Genomic DNA, 26,042 nt, shown 5'->3' with positions numbered 1-26,042 from the left:
ACCGCAGTGGTATATTTAGGGGCGCATGAAAATTGCCTTAAACATGCGGAAGATCATTATGAAACACAGCCAGCCTCACAGTCCTACGTATTGGGACTGACTTTCAGAAAACCTCATTGATCAAACCTTTTTAAAGTGTAAATTTTTTCCGACCAATAGCGTCTTCATGACTGCTGTTTTTTGTCACACTATAGTTAATCCTTTCTCCTGGTGGTATATTTTTGTATGATAAAGAAGTGGTAGTTACATAAATAACAAGCATCCACCAATCACCGTCACTGCCACGTGAAACATGAATGTCTGCGTATTATTTCTGCCTCTAAAAACCCTGGTTAGAGTTCACGAGACAAAGGAGAAGTACAGAAAGAACGGGTACTGAGTCGAGAGTCTCGGGACTGGTCGACAACAATGGAGAGAAAAGAGGGGAGGTTCTGGATCGGAGAATGCAGCAGTGAGCAGTCTTTGCAGTGTTTTGCACCTCCCTGTTTGCTCTCTCTGCTGCTGCTGCTGTGTGTGTGTGAGTGTGTGTGTGTGTGTGTGAGAGTGTGTGTGTGTGTGTGAGACAGAGAATGTACAGATCTGCAGAGAATAGCCATGCTCTGTTTGTATTATATTTATGTAAAAAGAGACTGTTTCGAGTCTTAGCGCAGACCAATGCGACGAACTCCTCCCCTCCCTCCACTCTCCTCATACACCCCGCTGAGATTAGAGTCCCTGTTTTTCTGAGGAGAATTAAGTCTCAAGGTGTAGAAGCTGTTTACTATCTCTACTTCATTTTGTTTGACGATTTCTTTACATTAGCTCTCCCTCCGACCAGAACTTGTCTTTGATTTTTTTTTTACTGGTGCCACCGTGCGACCCAGATCCGATGCTTCTTAAACATACAGCCACCAGTGTCAGTAGATCAGAATGAGGGACACAGAGGGTTAAAAATGAAATGTTCTTGTTCAATTTCTCTCTCTTTCTTTCCACACCCTGGGGGTTGTAGAGCAGAAATAGAGAGATGTATGAAGTGAAAGAGAGTAAAGAGCATCATTATGCGGGGTTTTTTTTTTTAAAGATGGAGAGCAAAAAGACTCAGGCTGCAGAGATTCAAGAGTCTGAATGACAAAGCAAGAAAAAGAGAGAGGGAGGGAGAAGAGGGTCTTAAACAGAGTGCAGAGTGAGAGAAGGAAATAAGGAGAAATAATCGTCTGAATTGACTGCCTGACAAACATATTGAACAAAGGTAGAACGACAATGACTATCAGACGGACAGAGAGACAGAGAAAAAGAGAAGTTGCACCGCAGACTGGTAAATCCATATTGATGGCAGCCATATTGGGCCAGAGTGTGGAGGTGATGCCTCAGTGTCTGCCGTCGTTGCCCTGCAACATCAGAGGGGGAAGAGCAGCAGTAAACATTGATCCCTCCATCAGGAGTTGTTCCCAGAGGACCCCAACCTCCATCCCTCTGTCCACTCTGATCTGCTGACAGTGATGCCGCCGTTTACCCAGCCTACCTGACACACCCAGACTCTGAGGGGGTGGGCCTCAGCAGGCTAAGCAACGTAAAGGCATATGTGTAAATATGAATCTTTTCTCCTGTTGTTCACAGCTACGTATGACACATGCTGCATTTCTGCCTCCATATTGTTGTTGTGTAACTGACAAAAGTTAGACAATAGGGTGACATACTACTGCAGATACAATTACAAGACATTAAAGGATAACTGTGAGTTGTTACAGCTTGGTCTCATATTTGAACTTTTGACCATCAGTTGGCATTAATAACACCGTAATGATCTAGCTAATTGTTGAGATCAGGGAATGCGGTGACATTGCAAAAAGAAGCTAGACAGGTCCAGATCGTGAGTAGTCAGATAATCATACAGGTTTTAATCAAACCTCGGGGCTAGTTAAACTTATTTGGAAGCAGTGTTAAATTTGTTGACAAAAGCAAAACATAGATCTTAATAATAATACTGTAAACACCAAGACAAAATTGATGTTTCTTTTTTTGTTGACAAGACGAATGTCAGTGGTGGACTATTTGACATTCAAAATGAGAGGAGAAGAGAACAGGACATCCAGTGACTGGAAAAGGAAACAACAGCAATTAGGAAAACACTTATCTGCACTGTTGTCCTTGTTCAATGCTGACTCACTGCTCAAGTGCGATTACTAACATTACTATTAGTTACTGACATAACTAACTAGTAAAGTGGTTCAGATAATCTGGCCAAACGATTGCTGTGTCCATTATCTGACTGTTTCTTGCTCTGTTTGGATACTTTGTAGTGATGTCACCAGACATCAGAGCCTCAAAGTTCATTTTTTCACTCGAAGATAATAACTTGATAACACGGTCTCAACTCAGTTTCTACTCACTAGTATTTTCCTGAGCTTTCAGCCATATCACATGTTTTGTGTCTGCAATGACATACTATGCACTGTATAGTATGAAACACACGGAACACAGTATCTATCTTTTTGTTTATTAAATTTCTTATTTATTTTGGAGAACACAATCTGCTCTGCTGGCATTTGCTCCACATGTTTTTCCATTGTGGTCTCTAAATTTCAATAGCTACACATCTGACATTCTGTTTTTGACATGATCAGTCACAAACACAAGGAAGGTGTGATTGTTGAATGCTAGAAAATAAATGTTAAATTTTTTGATAAACATTGGACATTCACATTTTCAAACCTCTGGGTAGAAGTGGATCAGAAGCAAAGCTTTGTCTCCCTATCGACTAGAATGTAATGCTTCAAGAGATATTGTGTCAGCTATATATTTTTTCCTGGTGGTTATTAAAAGGTATTGTAGTAAATGTAGAAAAATGGGTTAGGGTTATGGTACAGCATGAAGGCTGAAAGGAAGCATGGTCAAAGCAAAACATCTCCCCACAAAAGAACTAATTTTGATAAACTACAGGTTTGAGAGAAACTCGATCTTTGAGGTTGAATTTATTCTCCTCAGATCTGGACTGAAGTTCAAGATACCACAGAGAAATGTTTTTCTGCTTCTCTTTTTATCGAGTGAACACAGGCAGCGAGAGTAGTCATTAGACAAAACATGGACAAGAAACACTGTCTGTGTGTAGAAATTATGAATATTAACCCGAGGACCTGCATTTTGCTGAACGTAGCAGGTTTGAATGTGCTCTGCGACCAGGAGATGCAAATGAGGAGGGAGACGATAACTAACGAGGAGCTAGTGTCCATGGTAACCTGTCCTTCATTTAACCCTGATATGTGAAATAACTTGGTTTGTTGTGTGCTGTGACAAAGCTGAGACACACTCCTATTTTTTTTTTTTTTCACAAAAAAGTCTGTGAGTACCTCAGGCCTTCAAGAGTCTTTATCAGTGGGTTTTTGTCTGAATAAGGGGTCACATATTATATAAAGAATTATTGACGTGTAATATTGCAATGTAAACCTTCAAATCTTCTTGCAGATTTTTAAACCTGCAGACAGAACAGCAGATTGAAAAACATCCACCATGCCAAGCAGCACTTTTTGCCCTTTTTAGGAAGTCGTAGTTCTTCAAGGGTTGTTGAAAGCATAGGTGTTATAATATTCAAATTTTTACCCATGTTTCAAACAGTAAATGCAGATGTATCCGGAATCACCTTAATCAACTTATTTGTGTTCTGCCACAGCTGATATCTTCACCATCATATCATGCCATGTGGTACAACATGGCTTGCAGAAATTCTAATATTTATCTGGGTACCTGCTAATTCGCATTTTGTTTTTGGTTCTAAATTGGCTAAGAGTTTTGGTTCCCAACCCTACTGCACCATTGAAATTGTAAAGACTGTAGTAGTAGTGATGTCACAAAATAACTATCCCTTTTAAACATCATTGTGAACCATTAGTGAAGCCCAGGCCTGCTAAACGCGATTCCCTTTGCTCCAGGCTGACCTTTTAAGCTAAATCCATGGTTAGTGGGAGAGAGATCTATGGGTTATGTAGTTTTGTAGGATTCACAGTAGAATTACCTCGGTGGGTTTTTGTTAGCATCCTTAAAGGGTTCTTGATAGAACCCCAAGTGTGGGTTTTGGGTGAAACCATTACACCATAGAAGGTTTTTTTTTTTAATAAAACCTCTTGCATACCCCTTTTCCAATAACAGCCAGCTCCGGCACCTATATTTGATTAGTTCAGCGCCTTTTAATCAAAAATGAATTGGTTCAGAGCCTCAACAGTTGATTCTCAGCTGGAATTAAAAATAGCAGGTTTTCCTTGACCTTTAGTACAAACAGTGATGATTTCAGTTGGGGATCTACAGGTTGAAAAGAAAAGATGGAGGAGCCAACAATGAAAAAATCAAGTGAGAAACTGTCAAAGAGTGTGAAGTGGTCTCATTATTTGATGGCCCTTGCTTGTTTTTTTTTTGTTGGCTTTTTTTTCTTTGTACAATCTATACTAATAGAATAAAAGTTTGCAGGAAATCAAAGTGATCTGTGATTTTGCTATTACATTGTTCATTGTGCAATGCCCTCCGTTAATGATACTTTCTTGATTACAATGATTCTGCTCAAAACTTGGAGACACAGGCTGGTTTACTCGACAGCACCAAGGATCCAGGAATCATGTAAACAATTGATTCAAGAACCAGAGCTAATATGGTGGGGGATTCTGGGTGGAAACATTATTCCAAGAGGAGTTCTCTGTAGAACCTCTCATACACCCCTCCTCCACCAGATTAGCTCTGATTCTTGAACCAGTCAGGACTCTTGGAACTTTTGTCATCTCTAGCAAACCAGCCATCGTTACCACCAGTATTGAGTGGAGCCATTGTTATAAAGCATGTGTTTTCACTGGAGGCATTGCACAGTGCACAACAGAAGTAAACAGTCGTAGCAAAATTGCAGATTATATTGGTAACCTGCAAATTTTTGTTTGTGTTGGTACAGATATTGGTTTTTACCAAAAATGAGGCCACTGCATTTTTTTTTCTGCCAATTTCTCACTTTACTTTGCCATTGTTGCCATCTTCATTTTCTCTTTCCAACCTGCAGAATATGACACGCCCACTGATGTGGTCACTGTTGGCATTTAAGGTCAAGGAAAACCTGCTATTTTTTGGTTTCAGCCAAGAACCAACCAAGTCGAAACGATCCGAATGGTTAAAAGGGAGTTCTGGGTGGAACCTTTTAAAGATGGTTCTACATAAAACCTTCTGAAAGGGTTTCACATGAAACCTTTAACAGAAGTCCTACTAGGAACCAAAAAGGTCATTCATTAGGGACAAGCCAAAGAACCCTCTATGGTTCTAGTTAGCCCCTTTATTTGTAAGAGTTGGATAGTCCTGAAATAAGCCTGTGTGCATGCTGATCCAAATCTAGTGAGTAGCTAAGCCCAGAAAGAAACTGGAACACACAGCTTTTTTCTTTCAGTATTACTTTGAATTGAATGCAGCCAATAAATAATAGTGAAAGCTGAAGCTGTGTGCTCTAGTTTCACTTTGAGCTCCACTAGTCAAAGATTTGGATCTACATTGGCTTGTGCATCTCTGAGAGCCTCAACTGCACTGACACAGTGCTGTATAATCACAGCATAGCCAACAAAATAGAGAAGCTTCTGTATATGTTAGACTGGATCAGCATCTGAGTCATCTTGCATCCAAAGCCGTGTATCTATGAGGCTGTTGTTTCTGATAAGCTGTTATTACAGAGTGGCCAGGCAGTAACTTGAACTGGCAGGCTGGCTGTTTTAAAGCCACCTTAAACTGAGAGTAAATCCCTGAGGGCTGATGCCGCTCACTCAGGAGCCGCTGCAGAAAAAGCCCCAAACAAATAGCAGTCTATCTGCAGCCAATTTAACAGCCTGTGACTTTTGAATGGCATTTTTTTCACCTCTGCATTTCCATTTTCTCTTTCTCGAGCCTGTGATCTCTTGAGCCTTCTCTATCAGAGGAGGAGAGATTCTTCTCTCCCTTTTCCATCACTCTGGGTTTCCCCACCTTGAGGGATTGAATATCTTGTCACTCTGTAAGAGAAGGTCACGACGACACTTATTTTTCATAACTGTCGTCTCCCCCGCCTATATGTGTCTGACCCAAAGACCCTGTCTTGTGTCTGTCACTGTGATGAATGAGACGTCCCTGCTCGTCAACATATTGCTGACAACCAGTTTATAATCATTGTATCTCTCTCCTGACACCCTAAGACCTCAGCAATGAAATTGAGAAATGTCCTTTTTTCAAAAGATGTGGGCATGTGTGAGTGTGTATGGGTGTGTGATGCAGCATATATTTATGTCAGTGTTTCATGGTGAAAAATAAACTATGACTGTTTTGATTATGTTCAACTTATTTCTACTTTTGGGCTAATTTTCTCAAGTTAACATGCTGCGGATGTTTCGACAATTTCAGTTTTATCAATCTGCATTTTGAACTTGAATTTCCTAAATATCTGCATAGTGTATTTTAATTTACATTTTTTGTCATGTCAGAATTATGGCATTGTTCTCTCTATATTTTTTTGGTGCCAATTTCATCACTTATTTGAAAAAAAAAACCAAAATCAATAACATTTTGAATGAAATACATTGATTTTTCAAGAGCTGATAATGGAAGCAGCTATCAAATGAGACATTTTGCTTCCTTCCTATCTCTGTTGAAAGTTGCACATGCATAGTACCACCCAGGCAGTATTTATGAATCAGGTAGTGACAGGAGGAGAAAAAAATGGAGAAAATTTAATGGAGATATGGAATTTCTGAATGTTTTGTATATTAATATGAGGAAGGTTAGGTTCTACTCTTCATTCCACACAGATCTGATGTTTTCATTTACAAATTTTGCATTTATAAATATCCAAATGTTTTCACCTTAGCCAAGTCCAAAACTATTTGGTGGGGCAACCTCTAGCTTAACAGGTAGAGTGTGCATCCCGTGTAAAGTCTGATTCCAACCTGCAGCCCTTTGCTGCATGTCATGCCCATTCTCTCTTTCCTTTTCCTTTCACTTTCCAGCTGTATTTTAAAGGTAAAAAGCCCCAAGAAATAATTTAAAAAATGTTTTGTTAAAAATGTAATTTCTTTTTTATGCCTATGTGCTGGGAAGGCATACAAAACAAGGCATAATCACAGATTAATGCATAAAAATCAATATAACCCTTGCTAAAATTGTACATTTTCTCAACATAGCAACTCAACATCATATAACAAAAACACTGAAAGTAAGCGGAGTGAAGAACATTGAACATTTTGAATAAATTTCCTGTTAAAATACAGAACATGAAATGTATGAATTTTAATTTACTACCATAAAAAGCATATTAACAGCACTTAGTAAATGTAGGGAAAGTAGAAAATATTACTTGTACCCCTCAAAATAAAAACCTCTCTTTAGAACACCCATAACTTAACGCAGTATCATACACACTGCGACACAAACTCATTTAGGACAAATAATGCAGACAAGTCTGAGTGACTTCTTGTTCTACATACACAAAAGGCTCATTACTGTGGGTATTAATACTGTTGGACAGCGAGGGGGACTGTTTGTGGTGGCCTGAAAAAGATGGTCTGACACATTTTAGTGTGATGCTTTGGCAGCATGTACTGTACTTTAGTGTGTGTGTGTGTGTGTGTGTGTGTGTGTGTGTGTGTGTGTGTGTGTGTGTGTTTGAATTTAGACTGCTTTCAGCGCCTCTTTAGGCCTTTAGACAGTGGGAGGGGAGTACAGGGGGTAGAAGTGATGTCATGGTTGGCACTCCGCAGACCGGACTCTAAGAGACGATGACACTTTGCCAATATCCTCCTGCTGCCCTTTTCCATTCTAGCAGCAGCTCTCGCTGCATTTTCATGCTTCTCCTCACTCTCAGGGTGGTCAGTCGGCCCGTCGCTCTGTTTGTTTCTCTCACTGTGGCTCTCATTCTATTCTCCTCTAGTATTTTAACAAACTGGTTTATTGGAGTGTTTCAAATAAATGACACATTACTGCAGTTTGAAATTATTCATCTTAAAACTTGTTGTGTGTCAAACCAGGCTATCAAACATCACTGATTCTTTATTATTAATGCAGTACATGTCAATAAATGTAGTCACAGTAATGTTGTCCTACCTGGGCCCCAGCTTCAGAAAAAATGTTATTTGAATCACTAAACAGGCTATTTTTTGTATTTTAATTACTTTTTCAACTGTTAAGGAATCTTTTTTCATTTTTAATGTAATCTATATTTTAGTCTGACATTTAATTCTAGTTAGCGTTTTTTTGTTCTATGATGTTATAAATGCTGTTTCAACAGCCGTTCCTCAATGACAAGGGGGGGGGGGAACCCAGAGCGATGGAAAAGGGAGAGAAGAAGAAGCTCCACATATCAGTCAATATTAATTTTTATACATAAACATTGGCTGTTTCAGAATATATACTGAGTGGGACATTTTCTATATCATCTTATTATTTAATATTTAATATTTATTGTAAAAAAAAAAAAAAAACTCATCAAGATTCAGGATTCAAAAAAACTTGAATGTCCCCTGGTAATTTGCTTTACATACAGTAAAAAATTCAATAATATAATTGTAATAATAATCTTATAATAAAAACATGCAGTACATACAATACAATACAATACATTACAACACTGACACCTTAAATCATGGAAAAATAAGAAAAAATTACATTATATGTATGGTTATAATTTGTTCAATAAAAAGAAATCTGTGTTTATTAGTGCTATTAGTGCCTTTGGGGAAACAAAACCCTCCTCCCTAATGGAAGCATCTGGACCTCAACATGTATATATATATTATATATCTGTCATGAGCCAGCATCAGCCAATTATGTATGCATCAATTATTATAATCTAATGATATCATATACATTATTCTGAAATGGGTGATTCTTTGTATTGAGTACTTTTGGTACTTTAAGTATATGCTGTGTTATTTATAATATGCTAATACTTTTGTACTGTTTCTGAAGTAAGAGTTTAAGTGCAGCACTTGTGACAAAGTACTTCTACACTGTAGAATTGCTACTTTTACTTACAGTTCACCCCAAAGTCCAAAATTCATATTTTTTTTCTAGCCTGTACTGCTGTTTATTAGTCTAGACTGTTTTGGTGTGAGTTCCCAAATGTTGGCGTAATGAGGTGGAGAGATGTCTGTCTTCTCTCCAATATAATGAAACTAGATCCCCTTGGCTCGAGGTGCTAAAATGGTAAAAAAAATTTGATCCCAAAGAATGTTTCCCAAAGCTTAATATGATGTCCTCCAATATCTTTTTCTTGTTTTATTTTAAAAAATGACTCAAACTCATTACACAATAATCAAATTAGTCAGCAATTATATTAATGGCATTTTTAAGCATCTTTCATGAAGCAGGAACTCCAGTCTTAGCTTACAGGTTCAACCCAAAAATTAAAAAGGCATTGCCGAGTCTTGGAGATACCTGCCGAAGAGATTTCTGCCTTCTGCCAAGTACAATGGAACTAGATGACACACGGCTTGTGGTGCTCAAAGCACCAAGAAAAAAAAAAATCATTTGAATAACTCAACAGCAGTGTCTCTTTAATGACATCAGAAAATCATATTTATATCTCATACTGTCACAAATAGATGCACACTTCCTTCTGCACTGTGATACAGTTAGTGGGTGTAGTGCAGTGGAAAGAAAATAGTTCCATCATGAAACTGCTCACAAAAAAGTCTGTGGATTATCTTGAGTAACCAGGTCATGATTTCTGGAAAGAGACAATGCTGTTGAGTTTCAAATGTATTTTTGGTGCTTTGAGCACCACAAGAGGGCCATTTAATTCCATTATATTGGAGAGAGGGCAGACATCTCTACAGTCAATATCTGCACTACCCAGCAAAATAATCTAGATTGATAAATAGCACTACAAGTAAGAGGAAAAATATTTTTATTTGATTTTGGGGTGAACTGTAAGTAAACTTAAAAGATCTGAGTACTTCTTCCAGCACTGGGTATAAGATATTATAGTGTTCTCATGAATGTGTGTGTGCAGGTGCCAGTGTGTGTGTGAGCTGTAGGGCATCACCATGGCAGTCTGCAGCAACAAAGCCTGAATGATAGACTTGCCAAAGGAGCTCAGGGGCCCTTCAAGGAGTGAACAAAAAAGGAGATCGGGATTGCTGGTACTATTATAGGAGCTAAACTAACTTGAGTCTGCCCTGAAATACTTACAGACTGAAATACCAAAGAGCTCCAACTCTTTCATCGACACTTCCACATCGGCTATCTTCTCCTCTTCATCCTATTGATTTTTCTCTTTTGATGTGTCAGACATGATGACAGTGAGCTAATACTTCAGCCACTCAGTTAAATCAGGTGAAAAGTTCTTCTGAAAAGACTGCAGAAGTTAGTAGAGCACTTGGCAATTAGTTGGCCAATATTCTTTTCTCTCTCTTCTTATTCACGTGGTAATGACTCATATGCTGATAATGAATTGGAGCAATTTAAGAATCCAATTTGGAGAAGAGAGGACAAGTTTTCAACCAAATCGTTTTTTTACTTTGTTGGGAATTAAATATTTTATCATAATCATTATCATCACCATGGAAGCAATGTACTGCTTTGGATGAGGGCAGCAGTAAAGCACATTATAATTAATCAAGAGTCTGCTACACTGACAATATTTTCAGTGCTTTACCTTGCCGTCAAACAGCACTTTCCAGTGGGGAAGCCATTAATGGTTTCAGTTCTCCATCTGCTCTCTTCAAAGCCACCAGACTTCATTGAGAAAAAATAATCATTTTAGCTCACGGAACATGGGAGTTAATGGTCTATTACTATCTTTATCAGTTTGTTTGTTTGTGTTATTGTGTGCATTTTTCAGTCTGAGCTAACAGCTGTAAACACCATAGTCACACAATAACAAAAACAAACTGATTTAAGCACTGGTAAACCAGTAGCTCCTGTGTTCAGTCATGGTAAATTACAGGGTTTTTTGATTGGAAGTCTGGCTTGGAAGAGAGCAATATAGGATCTTCATTTGTCCATCAGCTTTGATTCGATTACATGGCTATATCTTAAAAATAGGCTGCATGTCTTAGTTACAACAACATTGAACTAGAGAGGCAGTTTTGTGTTTATTTGTTTTTATGTATGGGGTATTTGAGGGTTTTCCACACATTTATGTATTTGTGGCGGCCTGCAAAATATCTGCCTTCCATTAGGGACGCTATTGGGAATATACAATATTGTTTAGTAATTTATTGCACCAGGAGCACAGTGTGTGTTCTGGGCACAGATAGAGCAGCAGAATGTCAAGCGTAGAAAAATGAAACTTAACTGTTCAATGCACTAGGTCTATGAGTTTACTTTCACTTGCCTTCGCAGAAACTGCTGCTCTCATCCAACAGTCGTATTAGCTCTGACCCAAGCGTTAACCTCCAAGGCTGAAAAATAATGCCTGTAGGAAAGTGCCAAAAACTGCACTTCATCAAATGGCCACAAGAGTTTGGCTCAAAAAACAAAGTAAATTCTCCCTGTAGGACCCCACGTGAAAATGCCAAACTTTACAGCAAAAATAAACGTAATTACAATCCAGTACAATAAATACATTTAGTCTTCATAGCTAATTTCAACATTAATGACAGCTGTACAGTGCTCATTTTTTTCAAACTCACCTGTTAACTTCTATTAAGGTGTAGTTCCACATAGTTAAGGGCGGGGTGGCTTGAGTGAAAGGCTGTCTGCCAATGGGGTCCTTGGCGTCCAGTCAGATCCACCCTTCGCTTCTCCACAGCTCCAGCCTCTCATCCCAATATGGTCACTTCTGGCTTAAAAAAAACAAGATGGTGACGAAAAAAAAATGCTGAACTTGAGGAAACTCTTAAAACAGCTGTCAACTAAACAACGGGTGACGTTGTAGTAGCTACATCTATAATTTACACTGTCTATGCTCTGACCAGATTAACTTGTCAATTATCCAGCCATTGATGCAAACTCTTCAATTTGCTGCTCTGGAAAAAAAGTTCTGCCTGCGCTGTGTTCATGGACCTGCAAAAACCTCTAAATTTAGAGCACTACCACCACTATCAAATTGGCTGGTTGACTCAACAGAGACTATAAATCATCTCTGTTGCTAGATCATTACCAATGTTCAGCCTCCATGCTGGAAAAGTAATACGTTTCACGTGACTGATTGTTTTCCATTCACTGATTGTTGTTAGTCAGACACCCATGTATTTCCATTTCCAGTGATGTGTACGGACCAAGGTGTTTGTGCCAACTGAAGTACCTCCTCTTGTGTAATACTGCTTGATTTTGAAATGTTTTACAGTGCTTGTTTTTAAGGTGCATTTTACCATGACTCATAGCTCACTGTTTGACTCAAGCCCCAAGCAAGCAAGTTACAACCACGCTGGCCAAGTGCATTGATAACAGACAATTTATCAGCAACAATTTGCCATGGTAAGAATTCAGCAGGAAGATTAACTGTGAAGAAAACTCTGTGTACATATTTAATCATATACAAGAGGGACTGAGGCTTTTTTTGTAAGATAAGTTGCACTTAAACTGATCCTTGTGGGGATATTTGAAGGATTTGAAGTTTGGATATCTATTCACTCATTAAACCAACATTGTACTCCTGACTCTACACTGTTACGGATATAAATACATACAGTTATGTATATGTACAGGGTTTCTGTAGAATGGAATAAGTTACTAAATGTATCAGAGAATCAATAAGTGCTTGTACACTTTTAAATCACAAATGCAGATGAACCTAAAGCAGACTATATGACTGAATATACACATTTTTGTAGTCTTACTTTTCTTGAATTTTTTGGATTGTTGTGTAATTAAATGTAGCTGTATTGTTGCAGTCAGTAGTTATTTGTCCGATTTATTCAGTTCACTCTGCTGCTTTATTTTTAATGGAGTGCTTAACTGCTATTAAGGACAACATATAGTTTTTGCAGACAGAAGTAATTATATCTGGCTCTGATCACCCAGTAAGCAAATTAGAGTAATTTTCTGGTACACTGGCAACTAATATATAATCTACGGCCAGAAATCTACTGTAGGTATCGAATCGGATTTTCGACTGAACTTCGAACCAAATGTCAACAATCTCATTATATTCTACTTTCTAAGAAATATCTCCAACATTAAATCAGCTTTGTCTTTTTGTGACCTAGAAATGCTTGTTAATGCCTTTGTCTTTTTGTGTCTGGACTATTGCAGTGCATAGTTTGCATGTGTTAGTAAATCCTCACAGGCTCGGCTTCAGTTTTCTGCAGAATCCTGCTGCTCGAATTTTTACTGAGACAGATTGTAGGTCCCATATCACTCTGATTCTTGCCTCCGTTCATTGGTGGCCAGTTAACTACAGGATTTATTTTAAAATGCTTTTATTAACTTCCAAGGCTCAATATGGTTCGGCTCCCAGTAATATTACTGAGCTTCTGACTCCCTATGCTCCAACAAGTCACCTGAAATCTTCAAGACTTCCCTCACTAGTCATCCCTAAGTCAGGGCTGGTGACCAAAGGTGACCAGGGTTTAGCCATCAGGGCCCCTGTAGACTTTTTCTAACTTGACAATATAAACATTTTAAATTGGTCCCTTTTTTATTTCCTGTTGTAATGTTTTGCAGTGTATGTGAATGACATCAGCTGACATGTAGTAAACATGGATGCAAGCTGTTGCCCAGCAATGCAATTCCAGTGAAAGAGTCTGTAGACTCAGGAACTCTCAGCCTGAGATGAGGCTTTCCAGCACAATACCTGCTTTTAAACAGTTGCATAGAAATAATTATTGTTATTGTTATTAGTAGTAGTAGTAGTATTTAATTGTCATTATCATAATTATTATGTATTCCATACCATTTGTTGATACTTTTGATAGCTCTCTTCTTATTGACTTGATTGTGTTGCAATAATCAGCTGCTATGATTTATCATTTTTTAATGATTACTTTTGCTTTCATGATTGCATTAAAGGAGTACTTTACCCACCAAATGAACATTTCGAAATCATTTAATCATGCCATGTTACCTTGAATTCATGAAGAAATTATTTTTCTTGCATGCTTTCATGAAAAACGGTGAACATATTGATGTATTCACTGAAAGGGCACCATGTCTAACAACAGCAAATCTATATTAAAACATCTCTTAACAAAGTATTACACAACTGGTGCAGCATGATCCAAGTCTCATTTATCCAGCCATATTCTCAGTACTTAACAAACAGGCATTTTTAAGGTAACATGGCATAATTAACTGATATACAAATGGCTGAAGTACTCCCATACTGTCTTATGACAGTCTACCATGTCAACCCCAGGAAGATAAACAACTTCTATGGAGGACGCTAATCGGAATCCACTAAGATATACAAGTTAACCTTGAGGTCTCAGTTAAGTTTTGGACATAAGGTATAATTAGTTTCATACTGGACACATATCTTTGTTTTCTCTTTTCCTAGAGACACTATTTGCTAAGTCTAAGTAGCATAAAGGCTTTAGCTGGCTTAGCAGCTCAAACATTCAGTGCTGCCAAATCACAGGACCAGGATTAGCATCAGGATCTAAGACTTCCTGTTGCTGTTGTAAACTAATGACAGTGATTTTGGGTCAAGGAGCAAGTTTGTATCCTGGAGGTTACTTAGGGTGAATTTCATCATTTGGCATAAGATGTTAAATGATCTGAACTGTTGAGGGTTGAATATAGGGGCTGGAGTTGTCATGATTATGCAAATATGTATTTAACTACACTAAATTACAGGTAGCAAACATGGAAGGCACCTGGAAGACAGACGATTAAATATCAGTATACCTAAAAGTGATTAATCACCTTATTTTCCATATTGTAACTGTTCAGACCAGTAAAAACAGGGGAATAGTCTGACATATTTCAGAGTTACAGGACCTGCATTTCAATGATCTGCACTGCAGACTCCAGCAGTGACTCAGCAGTGACGCTTTTAGACACAAACAAATGTATAGTTGATGTATGGCTTTACTGGTGGGTGAAAATGAGCATGGAGACAGCCGAGTCTGTATCAGTGTCTTTAATTTTCCAACCTACTTCACACCACTTTATCTCTCCGCTCAGACAATAGTTGTGAGTCTGAGGGAACGGAATGAGCTCACATGAGGCAAATGAGATAAAGAACAGGGTAATAAGATTTTGATATCAGCCTCCATCAACCTCTGTTGACCTAATGCGTATATGGAGATGAGACCTAAGGCATCAGATCAGCTTCATTAATTGCTCATTAAATTAACTCGATTTACCTGTAATAGAAAACAAGGCCAGCGTTACAGCAATGGGATATTTAATAGGGCTGCAAATTAAAACAAAATACAATTCTTTTATGTAATTTTCAGTCATTCTATAGTAATACAGATAGATATTAACAAATAATGTAAGCTAAAAAGCAACATGACCTCGTCCCTAATGATCATAATTTGTCACTTGGGCAGCCTTTTGATGGACTCAGCGGCTAGGTTAAGGCAATCAAAATACTTGGCTTGGCTTTGAAAAAGGTCTTGGTTGGCGTTAGTTGCATCAGTCGACTGCCGTGAAAAAGTAACTTAGTGGTGACTTTCAGTTTCACACAGGACACAAACACTGGTTTGCCAGTGTTAAGTCCTGTGCTTGTTGGACACTTACATCTCCCCTTCCACGTGTTCTTAGTGGATTTTTGTGCTCCTTAAATTGTGTCCATTGCTCCGAGTGTCTTAGAGGATGTGGATCAGTTTACACTGAAGTTGGTTGAGAACCCAGTGTGTCCCATAACGACCCTAAAAGGTGTATTGGTCATTTATATCTGACAGTAAGGGCCACTGCCCCAGCTGTGGTTTTTTGTTGTTGTTTTTTTGACATCCTGGGAATCAAACTGGGCTAAAGGTTCACTAACCAGCTGTCAGATCTTTTAAAAAAATGCATCTTACATTCTAGATAAGTAAATGCAGCAGGCATGGCAGGTGTCATTTTAAGGCCAACTCAAGTTTGGTGCAAGGATGGTCCTTCTAAATTAATTTATTCAAGGGTATTCTTTAATATAGTGTGTGAATGTCCTCCTTGATCTTCCTCTGGCTGCCCTCTTTCTCCTGGACAAGGACTTTGAATCTGATTTGATGCTGTGACCACTTTTGGTTTGATGTTTTCTGTTTTTGGTATTTATTTAGTCTTTTTTCCAGGCTCCAGAAGAGTGCTCCAGGGATGATGTTTTTCTGTAGGCCAAGTCAAGTCAAGTCAAGTCAAGTCAAGTCAAGTCAAGTCAAGTCAAGTCAAGTCAAGTCAAGTCAATTTTATCTATAAAGCCAATTTTTCACAAAACATGGTTTGCCTCAGAGGGCTTTACAGTGTACGACATCCCTCTGCCCTTAGACCCTCACATCACCTAAGGAAAAACTCACGAAAAAGAATCCCTTTAACAGGGAAAAAAAAGGAAAAAAACGCAGGGAGAGTAGCAGAGGATGATGAGGGATCCTTCTTCCAGGATGGACAGATGTGCAATAGATGTCATAAATAACAATGGAATTACAATTATGACAAAAAGGAAAGACAAAGAGAGAGAGGGAGAGAGGCACAGCAATAATGGAAACAGACGCATGTCATATTACAATAACGATAGGTGTAAAATTACTAAATGCACTCTATGATAATATTGTGGGTGTTGATAAGGGTCCCATGCGTATAGTGGAGGCGTGGCGCATAATAATAACAGTAGAAGGTTGCGTAAAGCATGATCATGGCAACCTGAGCCAGCCCTAATTATAAGCTTTATCAAAGAGGAAGGTCTTAGGTCTACACTAAGAAAAAAAAGGCTGATGCAGAAGTTACAATGCCCTGGTTGCCTGGTCATAAAGCCAATGGAATTTTTTCCATTGGATTTTGGATTATTGGACAAAACAAGGTCTGCAGCAAACATACGCATTTTATTCAGCAAGATTATCTTCACAAATAAATGGCACTTTTAAGATTTTTGAAGCCTTTATTCATTTACTAGAAGTAAAAGGCTAATGTTTTGCTATAAACAAACTACACAACACTCACATGATTTAATATGCCCATCACAAGAGGCTGTAAAGCCCTGTTCAGTGTGATGTTCTGTAGTCTCCTATTTCTGCTTTTTAGCCACTATTTTTTTTAAAGACACATAAAAGCGTCAAAGTTCTTGAGGGGGTATTTAGTGACGTATTTTATGTCATAGGACAAAACTTAAAAGTCTTTTAAACTTGTTTTAACCACAGACCTTATTTCAGTCATCTAAACAAAAAAACATTCAAAAAATCCATTGACTTCAAGATGAGAGAGCTGGGAGTGCTAAAATGCTAATTCATTTCCAGGTTGGATCTCGTTATTCACTGATTGTGTGCTCTGTGTGCTGTTATTCACCACTTCTGTCTTCCGTAAGGTGTTATCATGTCTTCAGAGTGTACCAGTAGAGATCTTAAGGTGTGAAATGTTTTGTGATAAATGCTAAATCTTTCAGAAAACACTTGCTGGATGACATAACAGCTCAGCCATGTAGCGGAGTCCCACAGAGACACTTTTGCTTGACCTCATCAACATAGTAGTGTCTGATGCTCATTATCCACCCCTTGTAACAGGAGTTTATATTATATTTTGATATACATTGTTATATATACGCCATAGGTCAAGAATACAACATGTTGTTGATTCATTAATTAGTTATTCTATGAAAAATTAAAAATGCTGTCAAAGTTTCTTGAGCTCAAATTGGCCTCCAAGAGCCAAATGTATTATTTTACAATTAAATCATTCTGAGCAAAAACAAGCCGGGTGAATTTCTTTCAAAATGAAACATATTTTCATGGACCATACATAACGCTATTTCTTTGCGCACATGAAGGCATGTCATAGTGATACATTTATTGCCAGCAGTTTGGGCCATTTTGATAAATTGTGCTTTGTGCTTTAAAATCCAAGGCAACAGCGACATGTCCCCTAGGAGGAAAAATCTGGCTGAGCAAGCTATATCAACCCCCTTTTTTACAAAGGAATTCATGGACTAATGATCTTAGCTGTAACAGGTACATGTTTCTTTGCAGAGCTCTAGGCCAAAAGTCTGCATTATGACAACATTAAATGCTTTGACCTTGTGTGTATGTGTGTGTGCTGAAGTGGATGGTTTTCGTTGCATAATGCCATCCACCACCATAATCACTGGTTTTATATTCAGAACAGGATGTTGGCTGTCTGTCTGACATTTGAATTTTGACTTTTAAATTTGAAAGAGGAGCTGCCCTTGGTACTGAATCCTTTTCAGCTCTGTGTTGTTCCTTACGATACTTACGAGCTTTGATGCTGATCTTAAGCTGCAGGAACATTGGTGATGGCTTATTTTAGCTACTTATTTTACTGAAAATGAACGAAGTTGCACACTAACAGTCTCTAGAAGTAGCCACCACTGTTTCACGCGTTGTCTTCAAATTCCTTGAACCCCCTTAGCATCATCCCACTTGCCACTGTAATGTGGAACATGCTATCTGGAGCAGTGCAGTGGCTGGGCCTCGGCTGATCAGTGCTCCGTTTTAGTCGCCTTTAAACAGAGCGTTCTCGTTTTGGGAGTTCAGACGTGGATATTTATATCAAGCAGGTCAGCTGAGGAAGAGCCGGAATGAGCAGAAACACTAAGTTCTGTCTGACAAATGACCTTCCCTTCCTCTGGGCCTCGCTTTTATGAGCAGAGTCGTGGAAAGAGCAAAAGGGAGTGAAGAGTTCACTTGCCAGGATCCTTAAGTCAACCGGCAGAAGCGGGGCAGATGACATCCAGTGTCTACCCTGCCATAAATTATTTTTGTCAGGAAAATAGATCATTGCGAGTGCAATGATCTCAGTTGACACAGATACCTTGGCTGTAATACACATTACTGAGTGTTTCTTTGAACTGTTGGAGTTCAGAAATATTTTTTGGGATCATGCCATAAAAACAGGTCAGATTCTAGCCAAAGACCTTATGTCCAAGATGATGGCATGTATTGTAAATAAATATAGCAATCTATGAATTTGGCCTCGATGATATTACAATATACCAGGGTACTTAAAAATTCTAAAGGTATGGTTTCAATACTATCAAAAATGTATACATTACTCTTTCTTTAGAACTGATATAGAGGTACTGTATTGAGGCAATGAATCGTAGGGCACAGCACGCGCCACCAGAAGTCAGTCTCTAGGAGCGGAAGAGGCAGCTGAACTGCGAAAGATGGCAACTGCAAGAGGTGGGGATAACGTTACAGGCCTAGTAAAAAAGACAAATGCCTCATAGGTTTCCTGTCTAATTAGTTAAATATGATTATATTTGGAATCATGACAGTATTGCCAAATAGAACTTTATTTTAAGATGACTTCTTCCCACTGCAAAAGCAGTTTGCTAGTCACATGATTTTATTCAACACATGATCTACGCTCAGCCTACTGATGTGTCATCGGGTATTTCTTTCAGCAAGGATTAATAGGTGAAGGGCACTTATTTCCTATCTATTCATGATTTTATGGGCCGTAAGTATAAACCTAGACTTGTCTAAGTTGTTTAATTGCACATTAGATAGACTGCATTGTTGGCTAGACAATCTTTTTTTTTTAATAGGCTTTAATGAGGGTATACCATATACCCTCATGAAATATCAGTAAGGTAGTGCACTACATATGATGAGTTTAATAAAAAGAGGAGGAGACCTGTATTTATGACTCTATTGAAAAACATGCATTCAGGATCTCCATATACCCTAGTACACTATAATAGTATGATACCAAGCCTATTGGCCAATATATCATTATGGTCAGCTATCAATAGTGTATCAGCAGTTTGATTGCTATAAAAACTGAACTCAAAGCTTTGAAAACTCAGTGACACTAACATTTCACAAATTAAGTCTCTAGTTCCAGAGGGACTTTTATTTTTTGTTTTTGGATTGAGCGAACTGCAGAAATGTGTCACAATGATATGCTAATGATATGCATCCCTTTGATGTTCAAAAATCACAGGCACATTACTGAGCCAGAGAACCAGCTGATCTGATAAGAAAAAGCTAAGAGTGCTAAGAGTACGATTGATTCGGCTGACAAAGAAAGCAGAGAGCCCGTAAACCCTGAGCAGAAATAAGAGGTATTTAAAAATGGTGCAATTAGAAATCATCAGCCTGCGTGCACATTTTCATAAGATTTTCCAAACGCCTTTGGCTGAAAGTCACTTCATGTGAAAGGATGATGCTCCCTCTGTCTGGAATGCCAGTGAAGTAAAGCCACGGGGATGAATAGATGAGGGCAACTTGGCTGAACATTGCACTCTTCAAAAGGACTGTTTAAACAAACACATTTAAGCCGAGTAACAGATGCTGGCCTGCCTGAGGAGGCTTTAGCTTCAAACTGTTTGTGTCTCAGTGGATGCAGTGAAACCTTAAAGGCTCACTCACATCACCGAGTTGTCATTTCCAGTAACAGCCTTGGTGTTTATTACAATTTACAGAGCATAGGGTTGAAAGACTGGTACGATGATAGATGTTTGTCATGAATAACACACAGTTCTCTTTGTGATACCCAACAGGGACTTTGACTGTGTTAATTAACAGAGGAATATGCACTGTGCTGCGGCAGTAGACATATAAATACTTCCTCAAAATTTGCCTGGAACTGGTATCATTGACGGTTTTTAGAAGCTCTACTCAGAGTTTCTTAAAAAAGGTCTTACTTACTTCTTTGTGGATCCCAGCAGTAAGGATACAGACAGAAAAGGCTGACATGGTGGTGTGTTGAGTTGTAGGAGGTGGGGATGTGTTTAATCAAGGCGTGTCTGACGCACTGCAGAGATAAGTCGATTCCCACCCTGACTCAAGTCATCGAAAAATCCATCAGTCTTCCCAATTTGACAGCTTTCTTTAGGCTGAGCACATTTATCATTTTGTAAGTAGGAAACTGAAGTTGTATATAAATGTGACATTTGTCACTGTCACACACAGATGGCTGTCAGTTATGTGGTAATGTCAGCTTGCTAAATAAAGTACTTATACAAAGAAACTTCTTTTTTTTCTCCCAGAGATATTTTGCTTTTCCAGAGATCATTTTCTTGCTACCTTTCAAATAAAGAACATAACTTTGGCTTTGATTGTTTTTTCTTTTCAGGATTTCAATGAAACATAATAGATTAAAGAAATAAAGTGGTTATACATGTGTATATACAGCTCATCCAAAATGATATTTTTTTTCCCTGCCTAAACTATAGGACATTCAGAGCATGACAGTAGCAGCTACATAGTGTTTCCGTCCGTAATTGCTGCAGCTCTGCACTGTGCTTGAACTACAGCCCCCCGGTTATGTGTGCGACCCACCACAGGAGATTTCCATAAATTGGGAAAACAATGACATTTAGGAGCTTACCTTACCAACCAAGGACAAGTTCTGCCGCCATTTAACAGGGACGGCAAATGATTGTTATTGCCACGTTAACTCTTATTGTTTATAAAGTGCTGCCGACGCATATGTTATCTGTCGCACTAGAGGCCAATGCTGTTGTGTTAAAAGTCACACTCATTATGCCTTTTTATTCTGCAATGCCAGCATGCAGTCTACAATCACACACTGGAGCTGAACGATGCTGCTGTTTTTTGCTTCTGTGTAAAAATGCAAAGGTAGCATAGAGAATGAACTTTGTAGCAGCTTTATAGCACGATCTCTGTGCTATAGATATCCTGTGAATGTCACATACAGCTCCTTTAAGAGGGGAATTTGGATCCTAGTAATTCAGTCCAGCTGCAGAGTTATAATGCTAAGAACTAATTGAAATATTGTGTTTAATGTGAAAGGGGTTACTCTTTTCCCCTTAGCTCTACAGAGCACTTTAGCATCTTTAGATTACTATTTTGGTTTAACAGCCCACAACTTCACTATTTTGGTTCAGTCTCGCCGCTCTCTTTACCTTGTTTCTGCAACAAAACACTGATAAACTAATTATGCACTACCTTCCCACCACCAGGCGACAGTTAGACACAGTTACAGTTAAGCTGGGGATACACTATACAACTTTTCCGTAGGATTCATTATCGTGACAACTCCACCCTAGTCTGCACCAGTCAGCATGAGTTGCGGCCAGTTGGTGTGGCAAGTTGGCACAGAAATCTCTAAGTGTATGAAGGGTTCAGACTGGAATTGGCAAGTGTATGAGGAGAACAGAATCCTTGAGACATGAGTTTGAGCTTATCTAACATGTTTGATTTTTCAGAGCTGACTCTGAACACTGTTGTTTAGTGGTAAAGAGAATCATCAATAGCCATAAAAAAAGTGCTACTGCCGTCTTAAATCCATGTTTGTTTGTTTCTCTTCTTCTTCTTCTCCTTCTTCTACAGACCGGGCCTGATATTGATGCTGTGGCTTTGTGGAGGTGTAACATTAAGGCCAGGCTGGGGCTGGAGTTCTGCTTCCACAAAGCCACAGAAAATGTGGATAATTTCACTGATCTGTGGGGAATTGAAGGCATCTTATGTCATGTCTCTGATGAGGGGGAGCTGAGGCTCAATACTTTTCTTGGCTGAGAAATAGTAACCTGAAAGTAAAACAGTTTTTAGCGTAAACATGTCTGCCTGTTAAGTTCTAATATGTAAATAAACTATTTTCTTCTCCTTCTTCTGCTCCTTCTTCTCCTTCTTCTTCTTCTAGTCCTTCTTGACAGTTTTATGTTTACTCTTGTCTTGTCATTAGAGTTTAGTGTGTTTTGTGGCTTCCGTCACACTGACAAGTTGTGTAGTCTATGATCCCTCATCTGGCGCAGGCATTAAGTTTATGAGCCATCGTTTTTAAGTTGTCATAAAAAAATCTGTAGAACTTGGTCAGTGTATACTACCAGTTTTTTGAGACTCTTAGGGTTGTGCGTCATGTAGTTTGTCTCCAGCTTAAGCTGGTGGACATGTCTTACCCTCAGGAGTTTGTGAAAAGAAAAGTGAAAATCGAAGTAGTATTTAACACTGTTGTCATTGCCCAAAGATCCAAAAAAAGTACAACCAATAATAAGGAAATTAAAGACAGAAAAAATTTGTGTCATTGTTTCTGTAAAAGGGATGACCTACACTCAGTGCAGACTGTCATCATTGTTGTTCTCTCAGAAACATCAATTTGACTCTTCTCAGCATTAAGTAGGTCTTTATTAAAGGCTCAGGTTAAAACAGACCCCCCTCTAAGGACGGTGGGGATCATGCCACACAAACTCATTAAATGCTGAGATTAAATGTCGCTTCCGGTGGAGTGACCATCAATATCAGCTGTTTTCGAAACAAATACATAAAGCCTACTGTTTGATTATGCATTGCGCCTTTTGGAGCGTACTCTGGGCATAGGTGGAGCAGCAGAACATCAGGCACATTATAAGTGAAACTTAACTGTTCAATAAGCCAAGTGTTAAAGCTTGCATTCACTCACAGCAGCTACTTCTCTTATCCATCGAGCTGATCTGATCAACTCTGAACCGATCAACAGATCAACTATCCCCACCATGAGTCACAAACTGCTGCTGAGGAAATGAAGAACTCACAAAGAGCTCTGTCTGCAGTGCGTTTATGAGCCAACAAACATCAGAATTTAGAGAGGGGACACAGAGTGATACAAAGAGACTTTACATAAATTAACAAAATAGCATAGATGATGAATAAAATATTTACAAAATAATTACAAAATACAACTAACTTTTCTGAGTTATAGACCATTTAATACAAAAGTATTAAAGGGCCTTTTAAAGTCTATGTTCTTCAATGTCACCTCTGCAGATTTCCATCCATTAGCTGTTTTTGGGAGTGAAATTGAACCTGAATTGTGAGACCTCCAGCCTGCAGTAGCAGTGACAGTCCTTTCAGACGCTCTGCATTGTTGATGTTCTCTGACCCCCTCGGGGAGGAAACAGCAGCGTTCTAGACTGACTTAGAGTGTCTTTGTTGTTGTAGTATCACGTTGTACCAGCCTGCATGTGTCAGCGAGCAGAGTCACCCTGCAGGCAGCCATCAACGGCAGCTAATGCAGTCTCTTCTCCTCTGTTTCACCTGAGGAAAGCACATCAGGAGGTCAAAAGGACACTCTGTCTCTCTGGGCCTCATTCTTCTGAAGGTGGATTTACAAATTCATACCGTTGACGCTGGCGTTTCCAGTGTCTGCATCGACAAGGTTGTCTCTGTTGTTGTGTGTTGCTCTTGTCAGCGTTAGAAGTATCAAAGCAAAAAAAAAAAAAAAATTGCAAATCACCGCTCACCCTCACAGCTTAGTCATCGTGCTGTGAAACCGGACACGTCTGTGGGCAGATCTGCTGAAGTGTTAGAACTCCTCCTGACTGCTGCACCAGCATGTTTATGTGAACAGTGATGGACATCACAGTTCTCCGTCCATCTACAAAATCCTTCAATCACCTCTCCACACTCCTCGCTTCATGCAGTGGTCAGCTGAGTAAAAAAAAAAAACAATTGTTTTCTATTTCACATGGTAACTGCAGTGAGTCTGCTGGGGGGTAAAAAGCATATGGCTGTCAGTGTGTTGCTATGGTAACATCAATATGGTGACAACAGAGGGAGCCACATCTTCTAGTTTGCTCCAGTGATGCTCTGGGAGTATTTCTGATGATTTTTTGATTTTATTTGCATACACTTGATTTTTGTCAAGTGTATGCAAATATGTAAATATGAAGTTGAAGTAATAAAATGAGTCAATAATTGGAAATTCGGATACAAGGCAATTTAAACTGTTAAACTGTTAAAGACATAATGGTCATAAACACAAGATGTTATAGAAACACAAAAAAAAGACATCTAAATATTATTTTATTAGGAGCAAAATAAAGTGTCAGGCAAAATAATAATAAACTATTCAAATTAAACAGAATAAACAAACTAAAAAAATTACAGCCTGTAAGAGATACAGTAGTCCGAAATTAAAGATCATGATTTGAACAGCAGTGCCAGATTTGTACAATGCCTGAATATATGGATCAACTTTTTGGTTCTCTTTGAGTTTTGTCCAAAAAGAACCACCAGAACAGCCAAGTAAAGGTTTTCATGATCTAAATTAAAAGAAAGGAAGAATAAAAAAAACTCCTGACATTTGTTCATATGAAATGTCACATGTGGCTGTTTAACAGATAATATAAAATGATTCAATTCAGCTCATGTTTTTTCATCACTGTTATACTGTTAATGCCATTTAGTTATATGAAGAATCAGAATGCGTAAAATACAATCATGAGCTGAAAGCATATAATATGGCTGTGATTATCATCTGTAATATAACAGCTACTTACTGAGTGCTTCTGACTCACAGCTGGTCTAGACTTTTAAGTGCTGCACTGATTACATTCTTGATATGTAAGTTTTTTCCTCAGTTCATGAAATTACTTTTCTTATCAATGTCGTCCAAACTTTTATGCATCCTAACTGTCCTATAATTTCATAATGTCACTTCTTTATATGTCACAAACACATGTTGACAGCCCAGATCCTGAAAAGATGGCAAAGCACTGCAAACTCAGGGGAAGCACTGAAGATCCCGGTGGATTGTAGAGTCACTGAGATCCCCCTATTATTAGACCTCTCTAATATTAGATCCTGCATCTGTGCTGAAACAAAGGGGAATTAAAAGCTTAACATCACCCCTGAGTGGAATTAAGTGCTGAGGCATAATTATGATGAATATGCATAAAGATGTATGAATGTAGTGCATTTTGTGAAATTTTCTTCATTTTTGTGTGTGGATTTCCATGCATTAGAGTTATTACTCTCAGAATTGTTAATATTAATGGGCTGCAATAACTAAATTAGACTCCTTTTTAACCAGAACCAAATTGCGAGTGGCTTATGTTTCTGTCTGTGGCTAGAAAAGCATTAAATCAAGTTAAATACCTAATATCAATGGCAAATATTGTGTTGTGCTCATGGCTGTAATTTTAAACTTCACCCAGCAGACATCAGTGACCCATTTCCTATTCTAACTTTTGTTCTTGCGTTGATGCACAAGTGGGTTGACTGTCTCCATACAGTGATTGCCCCACATACGATATAAAATGCAGTGAAGTAAATCTCTCAGAATCGAAGAGGTTTTCCAGATCAGGTCTGGACATTGTCCAGCAG

At 38.6% G+C, this 26,042-nt stretch overlaps 1 protein-coding gene across 1 annotated transcript in view; it reads left to right on the top strand.

Moving 5' to 3' along the window:
* The window catches only part of map1ab (microtubule-associated protein 1Ab), a 122,497-nt gene that overhangs the window by 50,116 nt on the left and 46,339 nt on the right, over positions 1-26,042 (top strand). The window lies entirely within an intron of this gene.

This window comes from Plectropomus leopardus, chromosome 7, assembly GCF_026936395.1.
Source record: "Plectropomus leopardus strain MGB_pleo_1.0 chromosome 7, ASM2693639v1, whole genome shotgun sequence".
NCBI lineage: Eukaryota > Metazoa > Chordata > Actinopteri > Perciformes > Serranidae > Plectropomus > Plectropomus leopardus.
The sequence above is the reverse complement of the archived record's forward strand: the minus strand, read 5'-3'. Positions and strand labels throughout refer to the sequence as shown.